This window comes from Cetorhinus maximus, chromosome 3 (assembly GCF_964194155.1).
Source record: "Cetorhinus maximus chromosome 3, sCetMax3.hap1.1, whole genome shotgun sequence".
Classification (NCBI taxonomy): Eukaryota; Metazoa; Chordata; class Chondrichthyes; order Lamniformes; family Cetorhinidae; genus Cetorhinus; species Cetorhinus maximus.
This window is the reverse complement of record NC_135881.1, coordinates 46,806,538-46,823,402: the sequence shown is the minus strand read 5'-3', so window position 1 is coordinate 46,823,402 and position 16,865 is coordinate 46,806,538. Positions and strand designations below refer to the sequence as shown.

Below are 16,865 nucleotides of genomic sequence, written 5' to 3'. Positions count from 1 at the left end.
CAGCCTCCTTCCCCACTTGGAGCTCCTTTCCCCTTTCTGGACTCCTTCCCCTCAGCACCACCCCCCCTCTCCTGGACTCCTTTCTCCCCCTGGAGTCCTTCCCCTCTCCGGTCTCCTTTCTCCTTCCTCCCCCTTCACTCCTTCCTGCCCCTGGACTCCTCCCCTCTCTGGACTCCTTCCTCCACCCCCCTTGGACTCTTCCCTCCCCCAGGACTCCTTCCTCCCCCTGGACCCCTTCCCTTGCATCTTTCTCCCCCCCTTACACCTTGCCGCATTCTCCCCCATTATCCCCTCCACCCTCATGCTTCCTCAACCTCACCCCCCGACACCTCACACTCCCCTCCCAACTTCGCCCCAACACCTTCATTCCCCCCTCCCAACCTCACCTCCCCGCAACACCTTCGTTGCCACCCCCACAGCCTCACCACCGCCGCCAACCGCACCCCGCCCCCCCCCCCACCCCAACCCCTCCCCCCCACCCACCCCGACACACCTCCATCTCCCAGTCGATCCTCGACCTTTCTCTCCCACACCCCTGGTACATCTTCCTTGCCCACCCCCTCGACGATCATCTGTAACAGGCCATGGTCAACACACTGAAGTCCCAAAGCAGACCCTCAACTGTGATTTTCCACCTTCCCTGAGGTGCTTCGTGGTGGTGCCATCTCCATGAGAATCCACCCAGCATGTGATTGACTGTCCTCCAGCGCACCATTGCTGTCTGGCTCTAACATCTTCTGCTCCTCAGGTGTCTGTGATGTGAATAAGGCCCTGACGGTGAGTCCCGACTTCTGCACGTCACACTTGTCAAGATATGTTGTGCACCGGCGTGTTTTCCCGCCGATGTGGGTGGTAAACTTGACATGGGGGATGATTCCGGCAAGCTGGGCTTATAATGATATGCAGATGTACTGCAATGAAGTTCCTGATGCCTGACAGTGGGAAACGTGGCCCGCCATTAATGGGCAGAGCAGATGATTACAAACTGGTTTCACAATATCGTGAAGCCAATTTTTGGCCTTCCTGCCATATTTTCCACTCACACCCGCCATGAGGCCCAATGCCAGTGGGCAAGGAAAATTCCACCCTAAATCTTCAAGAAATAAATTGACTTAATTAAAAATGAAATAGTTGCATTTAATACTACACCTCAGCCAGTAGGTGGCATTTAGAGGTCTCTTGCCAATTTAAACAAGAGTTTACACTGAATATTCAGAAAACTTCCGTTAACACAGGAAACACCCAATCCCCAGTGAAAAGTGATAGATATTTAGATTCTCTAAGACTCAAGCCAGTGGATGTTGAATACAATAAAATTAGTGCTCACTAAAGCAATTTTGCAATTGTTCTGAAACTCAGAGAACATTCAAAGGTGAGTTGTGATTAATTTCAAATAATGCTTATATACTTTCTAAGATAATCTTGGAGTCCATGCTACCGCATGGAGCTCAAAACAAGTGCATAAGTCAGATCTTACTCAGATTCCAGTTACTGGAATAGCTTGGTGTGTGCTTTATCGTATTTCTAATGCAATAACTTAAATAATGAAGATTCATAGCTGGAAAATAAGTAAAATGTATCATCCGGAGAACTTATTTTGTTTAATGTTATTTTCAAAAATGCATTGTATTAATTGTCAGCAATTTAAACCTTGCAAGCAACAATATAAGTTGAGGGTGGCAGTGTGAAGTATTTCTTGCACGCGTCCTGTGTTGTTTTTCTTTGGGGTACTTTGAGTTTTCTAATAGCTATAATATTGTGTGAAAGAATTCAAAACCAACTCCAGATGTAGCAGAAATTCTTTGGTTATTATTAAGTAACCAGATAAAACATTTTTTAAAAAATCAACCTGACCACCCTGGAGACCACATGAACAACGATTTAGGTGTTCAATTGACAGTTTGATATGATGTGTTGCAGCTTTGTTCTTGTTAATGATTAAACAATGGTAATTATTGGCAATGGCAGAAGCAAAACTGGACTTTGATATTTCTCAAAACTGTTGACTGTCCTTGCAACTATAAACATGGAACTTCCTCATACCCTGTGATTGGACAAATTTGAACTTCTTTGTTTCTGAAAACCCATTTTAGCAACATTGCTGTGCACACTCCGTAAATGTACATGTTGACATACACACTTATCTGAATTTCCATTTACTTTTCTTTGTTTCAGAATAATGCATAAGTTACATTTTGGAAACCCACTTTTTCATACGGCATCTTTAGGGAAGTCAAAAGTATCTATACAAGTTCTGCTATTTGAGGATCAAATTAATTTATAGTAATGCCAGGCATTCAGCACGAAGCAGACTAGGAGTCCTGCTGAAGTAGAATGATGATCTTGCAGGGCGAAGTTTTGACACAAAACTATTATTATTCATTTGTTCTCCTTTTCTATGCTAGCCCACACTTCCTTTTTGAGATGATGTAACACCACTGTGTTCAGAATCTCATTAAAAGGGCTAATAATGTAATGCAGGCGAGTACCTACATTCAATTTGTGGGGTAGTACATTACATGAAATTGTACAGAAAATGTGGACCTAAGTTAGGAGATTCAGTGTGTGGGCACTTGACTTGAAAAGCACCTATCGATAAACACAAGAGAATCAAGAATGGCTGAACTGGAGTAGAAGGCAGAGAGAAAGACAATAGTATTGATAATCAGCAAATTTTTCATCGGCCTCAAATTGAAAAGCTTTAACACAGAGCAAGATTCATGTGTGGGCTGAGGGTAGTGGGGATGGAGGTGAAGCAGGTGCAGAATGTTTCTGCCCCAAATTTCAGGCTGGGCAATTTTAGCTGTCTGATCTAATTTGAATGCCATTTGTCTACTTCCTGCCAGAATTGTAGGAAGGGGGCACAGGGCACCTTCTGACTGGGAAGATTGGGTGGTATTTGACTCCCACAGGTTTGGAGGTAAGTGCTATGAAGGGTGCCATTGGAGGGAAGTGGAGGAGTTGCAACCTCCCTTGTGGTTCCTGGAGGAGCACTCCTGTTCCTTTTGGCCCCTTCAAGGAAGGATTTACACTGGCCCTTGAGCCTAGTAGGATAGCTGAAGGTAGCGGCTTCTGCACACAGACTCAAATTAAAATGCAATTGGGGTCCTCCTGGCATCATAATATATAAGGTTCCCCATTGATTTAAGGCCACACCTTGTCTTCCTGCAGAGCCCTGAAGCTTAAAATCTGAAGGGGAAGGAAAATGTCTCTGTAGAGGCAGGGGGTTGGGGGGGTGGGGTTTAGAGTTAAAATTGACCCCTTTGTATTTGTCCATTTCTGACAGAAAAACCAAAGCATCCTGATTATTTTGAAATTAAGCTCATTCCTGTGAAATTTTGACCTGAATTTCCTGCAGTGCATCTTGTAGATGGTACACTCTGCTGCTACTGTGCGTCGGTGGTGGTGGGAGTGAATGTTTGTAGATGTGGTGCCAATCGAGCGGGCCGCTTTTTCCTGGACGGTGTCAAGATCCTCGAGTGTTGTGGGAGCTGCACTCATCCAGGCAAGTGGGGAGCATTCCATCACACTCCTGGCTTGTGCCTTGTAGATGGTGGGCAGGCTTTGGGGAGTCAGGAGGTGAGCTACTCGTTGCAGGATTCCTAGCCTCTGACCTGCTCTTGTAGCCACAGTATTTATATGGCTAGTCCAGTTCAGTTTCTGGTCAATTGTAACCCCCAGGATGTTGTTAGTGGGGAATTTAGCAATGGTAATGCCATTGACTGCCAAGGCGTGATGGTTAGTTTCTCTCTTCTTGGAGATGGTCATTGCTTGGCACTTGTGTGGCATGAATGTTACTTGCCACTTGTCAGCCCAAGCCTGGATATTGTCCAGGTCTTGCTGCAATTGGACACAGACTGCTTCAGTATCAGTATCTGAGTAGTCGTGAATGGTGCTGGACATTGTGCAATAATCAGCGAACATCCCCCCTTCTGACCTCATGATGGAGGAAGGCCATTGATGAAGCAGCTGAAGGTGGTTGAGCCTAGGATACTACCCTGAGGAATTCTTGCAGTGATGTCCTGGAGCTGAGATGATTGACCTCCAACAACCACAACCATCTTCCTTTTTTGCTAGGTATGAGTCCAACCAGTGGAGTGTTTTCCCCCAGATTCCCATTGACTCCAGTTTTGCTAGGGCTCCTTGATGCCACACTCTGGCAAATGCTGTCTTGATGTCAAGGGCAGTCACTCTCATCTCACTTCAGAAGTTCAGCTCTTTTGTCCATGTTTGAACCAAGACTGTGATGAGGTCAGGAGCTGAGTGGCCCTGGCGGAATCCAAACTGTGTGTCAGACAGCAGGTTATTTCTAAGCAAGTGTCACTTGATAGCACTGTTGATGACCCCTTCCATCACTTTACTGATGATCGAGAGTAGACTGATAGGGTGGTAATTGGCCGGGTTGGATTTGTCCTGCTTTTTACATACCTGGGCAACTTTCCACACAGCCAGGCAGATGTTAGTATTTTAGCTGTACAGGAACAGCTTGGCTAGGGGCACGGCAAGTTCTGGAACATGAGTCTTCAGTACTATTGCCAGAATATTGTCAGGACCCACAGCATTTGCAGAATCCAGTGCCTTCAGCCATTTCTTGACATCACATGGAGTGAATCAAATTGGCTGAAGACTGGCATCCCTGACACTGGGGACCTCTGGAGGAGGCCAAGATGGGTCATCCAATCGGCACTTCTGGCTGAAGATTGTAGCAAATGTTTCAGCCTTATCTTTTGTACTGATGTGCTGGGTTCCCCCATCATTGAGGATGGAGACATTTGTGCATCCTCCTCCAGCAAGTTGTTTAATTGCCCACCAGCGTTCATGGCTGGATGTGGCAGGACTGCAGAGCTTAGATCTGATCCATTGGTTTTGGGATTGCTTAGCTCTGTCTATCACTTGCTACTTATGCTGTTTGGCACGCGAGTAGTCCTGCGTTATAGCTTCACACCTCATTTTTAGGCATACCTGGTGCTGCTCCTGCACTCTTCATTGAACTAAGGTTCAGTGGTAAAGTGGGGGATATATCGGGCCATGAGATTATAGATTGTGTTTGAGTATAATTCTGCTGCTGCTGATGGCCCATGAATGCCCAGTCTTGAGTGGCTAGATCTATCCCAATTAGCATGGTGGTAGTGCCACACAACATGATGGAGGGCATCCTCAGTGTGAAGACTGGACTTCGCCTCCACAATGGCTGTGCAGTGGTCATTCCAACCGACATTGCCATGGACAGATGCATCTGCAGCAGGCAGGTTGGTGAGGATGAGGTCAAGTATGTTCTTCCCTCTTGTTGGTTCCCTCACCACCTGCTACAGACCCAGTTTAGCAGCTATGTCCTTTAGGCTTGACCAGCTTGATCTGTAGTGCTGCTACAGAGCCACTCTTGGTGATGGACATTGAAGTCCCCCATCCAGAGTACATTCTGCACCCTTACCACCCTCAGTGCTTCCTCCAAATGGCATTCAAAATGAAAAAGCACATGAGCTGAGGGGGGGCAGTACATGGTAATCAGCAGAAGGTTTTCTTGCTCATGTTTAACCTGATGCCAAGAGACTTCATGGGGCCTGGAATCAATCCCAGGACAACCCCCTCCTACTGTGCTGCTACCTCTGCTGGGTCTGTCCTGCCAGTGAGAAAGGACATACAGTGATGGTGGTGTCAGGGACATTATCTGTAAGGTATGATTCCATGCGGATGACTATGTCAGGCTATTGCTTGACTAGTCTCTGAGACAGCTCTCCCAATTTTGGCACTAGGCCCCCTGATGTTAGTTAGGAGGACCTTGTAGGTTTGACGGGGCTGAGATTGCAGTTGTCATTTCTGGTGCCTAGGTCAATGCCAGATGGTCCATCCAGTTTCATTCCTTTTTTGTGGCTTTGTAGCAGTTGATGAAGATACAACTGAGTGCCTTGCTAGGCCATTTCAGAGGGCATTTAAGACTCAACTACATTGTGGTGGGTCTGGAGTCACATGTAGGCCAGGTTTCCTAAAGAGATTAGATGGGTTTTTACAGTGATCAACAATGTTTTCATGGTCATCATTAGACTTTTTTTTTCCCCAGACTTTTTATTGAATTCAATTCCACCATCTGCCATAGTGGGATTTGAACCCAGGTCCCCAGAGCATTACCTTGGGTCCCTGGATTACTAGTCCAGCAACAATACTACTATGCCATTGCCTCCCCAAGCAATGTTTTCATTGTTGCCAGATCAACACATAGACATCAGAGGCTTGAACTTACTGTTTCAGTATCACTATGCGAACATTTAACACCTTAAGGGAGACGTTAACCTATTTAAGATAAACAAACTACTGCCTAGTTAAGTAGCAGACAAAGTAATGTCATGCAAACATACCAAGTGCACTACTTTATTTATTCAAGGGGTGTGAGCTTCGCTGGCTAGGCCAGCATTTATTGCCCATCCCTAATTGCCCTTGCGAAGGTGGTGGTGAGCTGCCTTCTTGATCTGCTGCAGTCCATGGTAATATTGGCAACAGTAGTTTCTAGGTTCAGGCCTTGATCAGGTGTTAGTGCTATTTTAGAGGAGCAACTGCCCTATCTTTGTTGCAATTTTTTATTGTGTTTGAAGTCTCAGTGAATTCTGTGACTTGGCCACAAGATGCATTGCCAGTTGTAGGAAGCTTTTTCAGCTGACAAGTTGGGTCACGCCTCTTATATTTCCAAACTTTTCCAGCACCTTTAGAAACATTGGAGCATATCTTTTCTTTGTGCAATAGTGTAAACAGTGCAAATCACCAGCCCATTTGAAACGCCATAAAAATCAAGAGGGACATAGACAGGTTAAGTGAGAGGGCACAAAAAATGGCAGATAGAATATAATGTGGGAAAATGTGAGGTTATGCACTTTGGCAGGAAGAATAGAGGAACTGAATATTATTTAAATGGAGGAAGACTGCAGCACAGAGGGATTTGGGACTCCTTGTGCATGAATCCCAAAAAGCTAACATACAAGTTCAGCTGGTAATACGGAAGGCAAATAGAATGTTGGCCTTTATTTCAAAGGGAATGGAGTATAAAAATAGAGAAGTCTTGCTAAAATTATACAAGGCATTAGTTAAACCACACCTAGAATACTGTGAACAGTTTTGGTTCCCTTATCTAAGGAAAGATATACTGGCATTGGAGGCAGCCCAGAGAAGGTTCATTAGGTTGATTCCGGGTAGGGAGGGATTTTATTATGAGGAGAGGTTAAGTAGGTTGGGCCTATACTCATTGGAGTTTAGAAGAATGAGAGGTGACCTTATTGAAACATATAAGATTCTTAGGGAGCTTGACAGGGTAGATGCTGAGAGGTTGTTTCCCCTTGTGGGGGAGTCTAGGGCCAGAGGGCATCATCTCAGAGGTGTCTACAAAAGTAAAAGCCAACTTTGAAGAGCTGAGGGACCTGAGTCTTATTGCAATTCTGAACGGAGCAAAGCTTGGTTTGGAGCGTCCCACATGAACCAAACCAAGACGAAGAGCAACTTAATTTGGAGACACATTTAGAGTAGAAGGCTCTCAAAAGGAATGCAAGAAAACAAAGTTTAAATTGTTCAATAGCACAGAATGAAATATGTTCCTAAGATTCACACAGTCTAAAGGAAACATTTAATAAGGGAGAGGTTACAATTTTGCTTTCATTTTTACAATATTCTAGGAAAACTAAATAATAAACATATTATTAGCCAACACTGAACATTAGATTTCATTTAGTAGCAATTAAAAGATTCATCAAATTGCTGCAAATAAATTGTGCCACTATTCCACTCTGCATTTGACTTCCCTTCAGGTAACCACATATAATGCAACAGATGGTGAATCTATATTTTACATTGTGTTTCCGGAAACCATTTATGCTTAACAGTCTTCAGATCTTCTGTTTAAAAACCGTAGCAAAATGCAGTAGAGAACTAAACAACTTAACCCTATGGGCAGAACTTTCAAGGGCCCATGGAGGCGGATCTGGGGGTGGAGGGAGGGTGACGGAAAACAAGAGGGAAACTCCATCAGGCCAGCTCCATAGGATTCTGCAAAAGGGGGGTTGACGGCAGGACTGGTTATCCGGCCAGCTGCGCCAGGTAGCCAATTAAGGGCACACTCCTGATGCCATCTGAATTTTCCATCCTGCACGTGGGGTACTCATTGAGTCTGGAGGCCAGTCGTGAAATGGTGGCAGGTTCTCAATGGTGGAAATCAGTTTCAGGGACTCTATTCAATGGGAAGGTGCCCTGCTAACACAAGGCCACGGGCAGTGCCCAAGTGGGGGACTTCTTACCCCTTCTGTCCGATGGCCCTAACCCTTTTGGCCCTTCTTATATTCCCCATTTGTAGTCGGCAACAGGGAATGCAGACATCTTATCAGGCTTATTATTGATAACTCTTGAATTTAAATATATAACTTTGACAGTGCATGTTATCCATTTTAAGTTTAACAACAACTTGGATAACATTCCAACTTGGGGTCAAAAGCAAGCACTTGTACACGTACAGATATGATAACTTTCTATACTTGATTTTTCTATGCTATATTTTTATTGGGTATCCACAAGGTAGAGGGCAAGATGCACAGGAACCAAGAATAACAATTAAGCTAGCACATGTCATGAAACTTGGTGATGAAGTTTCTATACTGTTTGCCCTCAACTAATAAACACAGACACAATGTTACATCAGGTTTTTACTTTTTCTTGTACTTTCATTGGATGTGGGCATCACTGGCAAGGCCAGCATTTGTTGCCCATCCCTAACTGCCCTTGAGAAGGTGGTGGTGAGCCATCTACTTGAACTGCTGCAGCCCATCTGGTGTAGGTACACCTACAGTGCTGCTAGGGAGGGCGTTCCAGGATTTTGAACCAATGACAGTAAAGGATCAACAATATAGTTCCAATTCAGGATGGCATGTGACTTGCAGGGAACCTACAGATTATTATGCTTCCATGCGCCTGCTCCCCATGTCTTAGGCGGTAGAGGTCACAGGTTTAGAATGTGCTGTCGAAGGAGCCTTGGTGAGTTGCTGCAGTGCAACTTGCATTTGGTACACACTGTTATGCATTGGCTGTAGATGGAGTGAATGTTGAAGATGGTGGATGGTGTGCAGATCAAGCGAGTTTCATTGCCCTGGATGGCGTCGAGCTTCTTGAGTGTTGTTGGACCTGCACTCATTCAGGCAAGCGGAGAGTATTCCATCACACTCCTGACTTGTGTCTTGTAGATAGTGGACAGACTTTGGGGACTCAGGAGGTGTGTTACTCACCAGAGAATTCCCAGCGGCTGACCTGCTATTGTAGTCACATTATTTATATGTTTGGTCCAGTTCAGCTTCTGGTTAATGGTAACCTTCAAGGTGTTGATAGTGGACAATTAAATGATGTTAATGCTACTGAATGTCAAGGGTCGATGGTTACATTCTCTCTTTTTGGAGATGGCCATTATCTTGCACTTGTGTGGCATGAATGTTATTTGCGATTCATGGCCTATCATGTCCCAGTATGTTATGAAATTTTGGTCACTACATTTAAAAACTGGGCACACACAGACTATTAAAATGGTCATTGCAAATCATGAGACCTTAGCATTTTGAACTTCAGACAGTCCTAAGTCTCAAGAAAATACCTGATTAAATATGGATATTTACAGCGATCCAGGGAATTCACACATCCCTTTGTTTAAGGATGGCTCAACATAAAAGACAAAAGGGGACATTGAAACTCAATGTGTGTAAGATGTGAATGGTCCTATCAACCGTCATTGTATTATGATAGTTTCCTTCGTCCAATCTGTACTGGGTGAATCCCAAGGTGTCAAACGACAGCACAGAATGCTTGCAATCAACATACACACCACCCATTGTTTGGAAAAAAGATTTTGAACTTGTGGGAGTCACATGACAAGGGAAAAATGTTGTTGTCTGCTTTTAAAACCAGCAAGAAGCAGCTTGCAGACAGAGAGTTCCACCGAAAGCCAAAAAACTAGTTGCAAGCCACGTATACAGCCAAGGTAATAAACAGCAATACCTTGAAAGTGGTAGATACTACCAGAGAGAAGGATTCTCCAACCTGTTTCAGTTAAAGTTCATCTGAGAACAAAACTCCAAGAAATTCAACCACAAGAAACCTTACAGTCTGCTGAGAATCCCTTGCCTTAGAAGACTTTTACTTCAACTTTAAAGCGCTGGTGTTAATGTTCCAAAATTTGCTAGATTCTGGAAAGGTTCCATCAGGTTGGAAAGTAACAAATTATACTCCTCTATCCAAGAAGGGAGGGAGGCAGAAAACATGAAACTGTAGGCCAGTTAGCTTGATGTCTGTCATGGGGAAGTTATTAGAATCGATCATTAAGGAGGTCATAGCTGAGCACTTAAAAGAGCTCAAGGCAATTGGGGAGAGACAGCATGATTTTGTGAAAGGAAAATCATGTTTAACCAATTTATTTGAGTTTTTTGAAGGAGTAACATGCACTGTGGATAAAGGGGAACCTGTAGATGTACTGTACTTTGATTTCCAGAAGGCATTTGATAAGGTGCCACGTCAAAGATTATTACAAAATTAAAAGCACGTGATGTAGTGGGTAACATATTAGCATGGATAGAAGAGTGGCTGGCTGGCAGAAAGCAGTGAGTATGCTTAAATGGGCCTTTTTCTGATTGGTAGGATGTGACAAGTGGCATCTCACAGGGGTCTGTGGTGGGGCCTCAACTTTTTAATATTTACATCAACGACTATCTGTGACAGGCCAAGTCTGAATATTGTCCAGGTCTTCCTACATAAGGACATGGACTGCTTCCATATCTGATGAGTCACGAATAATGCTGAACCTTGTGCAATCATCAGCAAACATCCCTGCTTCTCACCTTATGATGGAGAGAAGGTGATTTATGAAGCAACTGAAGATGGTTGAACCGAGGACACTACCCTGAGGAACTCTGCAGTGATGTCCTGTGACTGAGATGATTGACTTCTAACAACCACAACTGTCTTCCTTTGTGCTAGGTATGACTCCAACTAGTGGAGAGTTTTCCCCTGATTTTTATTGACTCCAGTTTTGCTAGGGATCCTTGATTCACACTTGGTGAAATGCTGCCTTGATATTAAGGGCAATCACTCTCATCTCACCTCTTGCGTTCAGCTCTTTTGTCCATGTTTGGACCAAGGCCAGGAGCTGAGTGGCCCTGATGGAATCCAAACTGGGTATCAGTTATTGCTGGTATCAGCAGGTTATTGCTGTATAATTACCACTTGATAGCATTGTTGATGACACCTTCCATCCTGATTATCAAGAGTAGGCTAATGGGCAGTAATTGGTCAGCTTAGATTTATTCTGCTTTTTGTGTGCAGGACATACCTGGGCAATTTTCCACATTGTCGGGTAGATGCCAGGGTTGTAGCTATACTGGGATAGTTTGGTTTGGAGCGCAGTCTTCAGTACTATTGCCAGGATGTTGTCAGGGCCCAGAGCCTTTGGAGTATTCAGTACCTTCAGCCATTTCTTAATGTCATATGGAGTGAATCAAATTGGCTGAAGACTAACATCTGTGATGCTGAGGACCTCCGGAGGAGACCGAGATGGATCACCAAGTCTCCTTAGACAGCACCTTCCAAACCCACAAACACAACCATCTAGAAGGACAAGGGCAGCTGAATGATGGGAACACCACCACCTGGAGGTTCCCCTCCAAGCCACTCACCACCCTGGCTTGGAAATATATCGCCATTCCTTTACTATCGCTAGGTCAAAATCCTGGAACTCCCTTCCTAACAGCACTTTGGGTGTACCTACACCACATGGACTGCAGAGGTTCAAGAAGGCAGCTCACCACCACCTTCTCAAGGGCAACTAGGGATGGGCAATAAATGCTGGCCCAGCCAGCGAAGCCCACATCCCGTGAATGAATAAAACAAAACACTCAGCACTTCGGACTGAAGATTGCTTCAAATACTTCAGCCTTGTCTTTTGCATTGATGTGCTGGGCTCCCCCACCATTGATTATGGTGATATTTGTGGAGCCTCTTCCTAAGGTTAGGGTTTGGGTTAGGGGTTTGGGTTAGGGTTAGGGGTTAGGTTTAGGGTTAGGGTTAGGGTTAGTGTTAGGGGTTAGGGTTAGGGTTAGGGTCAGTTGTTTAATTGTCCACTACCATTCATAACTGGATGTGGCAGGACCGCAGAGCTATGACCTGATCGATTGGTTGTAGGATCTCTAGCTCTATCCATCACTTGCTGCTTACGCTGGTTGGCATGCAAGTAGCTTCACCAGGTTGACACCACACTTTTAGGTGCGTCTAGTGCTACTTCTGGCATGCTCTCCTGCGCTCTTCATTGAACCAGAATTGATCCGTTGGCTTGATAATAATGGTAGGTTGAGAGATATAGCAGCCATGAGATTACAGATTCTGGCTGAATACAATTCTGCTGCTGCTGATGGGCCAGAGCACCTCATAGTCCTGTTCTGAATCTATCCCATTTAGCATAGTGCTAATGCCACAAAACACAATGAAGGGTATCCTCAGTGAGAAGATGGGACCTTGGGACCTTCACAAGGATGGAGCAATGGCCACTTGAATCAAATTTCAGCTGTTCTACTTGGAACTCATTCGTGGCAGGAGACTCCCAGAAGGGCAGCTTTAGGATTGTCCTCAAACCGTCCTTGAATAGATCAAACATTCCTACTAACTCATGGGGGTCCCTGGCTTGTGACCAACCAAAATGGAGAAGGTTCATTTGGAAAAGCACCGAATACATCAAGGAACTTTATTGGGAAATGCAGAGGTGAAGTCGAGCCATCAGAGAGAGGACACATACTTCCAAACACCTCATCTACCTGACCCATAAAGCACCGCCTGCCACCAATGTGGCCAATTTGCTGATCATTGGATTTATCAGTCATCTCAGAACCCATTGAACTGGAGTGGGAGCAAGTTATCTCGATCCTGAGGGACCACCTAAGAAAAAGAGACTTCTAGATACATCTGTGACAGGTAGATTGGGGAGGATAAGGTTTAGTAGGTTTTTGTTTTTGTTGGTTACTGCAACAGCTGCCGTAGACCCAACCTTGTAGATATGTCCTTCAGGATTCAGCCAGCAAATTCAAAAGTGTTGGTACCAAGTCACTCGATGGTGGATATTGAAATACTCCACCCTGAGTGCATTCTCTGCCCGTGCTACACTAAGTACTTCCTCCAAGTGGTATTCAACATGGAGGAATACTGATTCATCAGCTGAGGGGTGGGGCGGTGGTAGGTGGTAATCGGCAGGAGGTTTCTATGCCCATGCCTGATGCCTTGAGACTTCATGGGATCTGGAGTCCCATGAATGTTGAGGATCCCAGGGAAACTCCCTCCTGACTGTATACCACTGTGCTGCTACCCCTGGTGGATATGCCCTTCAGGTGGGACAGGACATACCCATGGATGGGGCATTGACTGTAAGGTAGGATTCAGTGAGTATAACTATGTTAGGCTGTTGTTTGACTTGTCTGTGAGACTGCTCTCCCAATTTTAGCACAAGCCCCTAGATGTTAGTGAAAAGGACCTTGCAGGGTTGAGAGGGCTAGGTGTACTGTTGTTGTTTCTGGTGCCTATGTTGATGCCAGTTGGTCCATCTGGTTTTATTCATTTTTGATTTTTCTGTAGTGGTTTGGTACAACTGAGTGACTTGCTAGGCCTTTTCAGAGAGCAGTTAAGAGTCAATCACACTGCTGTGTGTATGGACATACATGTACACCAGACCAGATAATGATGACTGTTTGGACATTAAACAGGGCCTCTGTGTCACTAGTCCAGTGATATTACCACCATGGCACCATCTCTCTAGAAAATTGGCATTAATCTTGTATTCAAGGCATATACTAACAGGAATAATTTTATAGTAATTTGCTACCAGGTGACTTTAGTTTGGAAAATGCTTGGACTGAAGCAGTATGGTGAAAGTACAGGACAAGAAAGAAACTCCAACGGGGAGCTAAGCATCAGGCCATTATAACCCCTGGGCCTTATTTGAACAAAGCAAGTCAAACCCTTGCCCAAAACCAGTGGGACTAACGTCAGGGGCGATGGTGAATTAAAATTGGAGTGAAACCCCTAAGATGCAGGGGACCCAAGGGAATGTTTGCCATCATATATTTAGCACTGGGAAGGGGAGGTTAGCAATCGATACTGGCATTGGGAGATGCAGGGCCAAGGCTGGGGAGATCCAAGGACTAGACGTCTCCCCAGGCCCCACAATGATTTCATTAGAAAGTTACATTTTAACTCTCCAGGCCACTTTGTGATTTCCTGTCATGGTTTGGGTCTAGCCTCAATGTTGGGTTCCCAAATCTGCTGCGGCACCAACGATGTCATTAGGCTGTGTCTTCCCATTGTCGGACAGGCTCCTGCTTGTCAGTGCCGGGCAGGCCTCCTGTGCCTATTCTCAGTTAGGTTGTTTGGGGAAGATCAGGATCAGGGACATGGAAAGAATGTTTCGCTATCCTCCCTCCATCATCTTAGCCTTCGCCTGGATCCTTCCTACCCATGCGACCTGTACCACTCTTGCCAGGCAGAGGGTTCAAATCTATCTCACTATGCCTGATCTAGAGTACTGTGGTCACTGTGGTGAGATATGATAGGGAAGATTTATATAGAAAAGTCATTAATACATTTAAATGGATCACACTTATGAAGAATGTGATCAGGATTTTGCCGTAAATGGCATGCAGAGGAAATCTTTCTGCTGGTCACATAGAAAACAACAAAAACATAACCGAAATAATTTAATAATTGTGAGGATCCTTCCAGGAGGAAAAAAGATAAAGGAAGAAAACAATCATGTGGTCTCAGTAGGTGAAATTTGAGGAAATAGCATTAGCTGAAGCAATTGGTTCCTCTTTCTCAGGCCAACTGAAAAAGGTTTGTAATTCTTAAGCAAACATGTCAAATTTACAAGCTGCACTGCAGATTTCTTTTTGTATCCCTTTCTACCTTGCTATGTAACTGCTGAACAAAGAATCAGCGCTGATACAATGATCGAATGGCCTCCTTCTGTGCATTAAATATCCACAACTTTATGATAAGGACAACAGGCAAGGATTTTTAAAGGACTGTGATCATTTCGGACTAAGTGAGGATTCACCCCAATTTTAATCAGTTCATTTTCTAGGTGAGCAATTTTGCACTGTGCTTGCAGCACGAAGCCATCCTAGATAGCAGCTCGGATTGGAGATAGGGCAACAACATTCTAGGGCAAGAATCATAGAATCATTGTCCTGCTCTTTTTTCAAGTATATAACCAATACCCCTTTGAAAATCACTGCCTCCACCACCTTCTCAGACTTTCCAAATTATTATAAAAAAATTATTTTCATCTCCCCTTCAGGCTCTTTTGTCAATTACCTTAACTCTGTATTGGTGGAAACATGTTTCCCTGTCTACTCCATCAAAAACTCCACCTCATTTTGAACACCTCTGTTCAATCTCCCCTAAAAACTTCAATGTTCTAAGGAGTACAATATAAACTTTTCTTGCCTCTGCACATAACTGACATCCCTTATCCACAGTTTCATCAAAGGGAGGCGATGGCGTAGTGGTATTGTCACTGGACTAGTGATCCAGGGACCCAAGGTAATGCTCAGGAGACATGGGTTTGAATCCCACCATGGCAGATGGTGGAATTTGAATTCAATAAAACTCTGGAATTAAAAGCCTAATGGTGACCATGAAACCATTGTTGTAAAAACCTATCTGGTTCACTAATCCCCTTCAGGGAAGGAAATCTGTTGTCCTTACTTGGTCTGGCCTACATGTGACTCCAGAACCACAACAATGTAGTTGACTTTTAAATCTGAAGTGGCCTAGCAAGCCACTCAGTTGTAATAAACCGAGACTACAAAGTCGTCCACAAAGTCACAAAGAAACCGGATGAACCACCCATCATCAACCTAGGCACTGGAAATGACAACGGCAATCTCTGCCCATCGAGCCTGCAAAGTCCTCCTTACTAACACCTGGAGCTGAGTGCCAAAATTGGGAGAGCTGTCTCACAGACTAGGCAAGCAACAGCCTGACATAGGCATCCTCATGTAATCATACCTTACAGACAATGACCCAGACACCACCATCACCACCAAGCAGAGTTCACGGCACAGTGGTATACAGTCAGGAGGGAGTTGCTCTGGGAGTCCTCAACATCGACTCCAGACCCCATGAGGTCTCATGGAATCAGGCCAAACATGGGCAATGCCAGCAGATAAATGGGAAAACCACCACCTGGAAGTTCCCCTCCAAGTCGCTCATCATCCTGACTTGGAAATATATCACCGTTCCTTCATTGTCACTGGGTCAAAACCCTGGACCTCCCTTCCTAACAGCACTGTGGGTGTACCTACACCATATGTACTTCAGTGGTTCAAGAAGGCAATTTCTCAAGGGCAACTAGGGATGGGCAATAAATGCTGGCCCAGTCAGCGAAGCCCACATCCCATGAGTGAATAATGAAAAAAAAATTGTAGTAAATCTCCACTTCACCATTTCCGAAGCCTAGTTCTCCCATTGTTTCATTTTTCTTCAGATGCTGATGGGCCTTATGCGTGTTTCCAGAATTTTCTGTTTATATTTCTTTTTCACTGAAACTGAACATGTAGTGATATTGGCAATCTCTGCTGTCCTACCATGCTATACATAAGAAATAATGAGGAAGTATTTTGGATATGTAGCTCAACAAGATTGACAAAGAGTAACTGTGCACTTGCAAGATAACTTGATGAAATGTGTGGTGAAACCAGACTAGAAAGATATACTTCCTCTACATCATTATTGCTGTTCTTCCACTGGAATTCACGAATCTCAATGGCTTGAAGGATTTCTCTTATCAGCTGTTGTGCTTCAAGTTCAGGCTTCAG

General features: G+C 44.5%; 1 protein-coding gene across 1 annotated transcript in view; it reads left to right on the top strand.

The window, feature by feature from the left end:
* The first annotated feature begins 1,200 nt into the window (after positions 1 to 1,200).
* The window catches only part of apbb1ip (amyloid beta (A4) precursor protein-binding, family B, member 1 interacting protein), a 172,775-nt gene continuing 157,110 nt past the window's right edge, over positions 1,201 to 16,865 (top strand). Inside the window, exon 1 of the mRNA XM_078538048.1 lies at positions 1,201 to 1,372. The gene's annotated coding sequence lies outside the window, so the exon portion shown is untranslated. The remainder of the gene's footprint in view (positions 1,373 to 16,865) is intronic.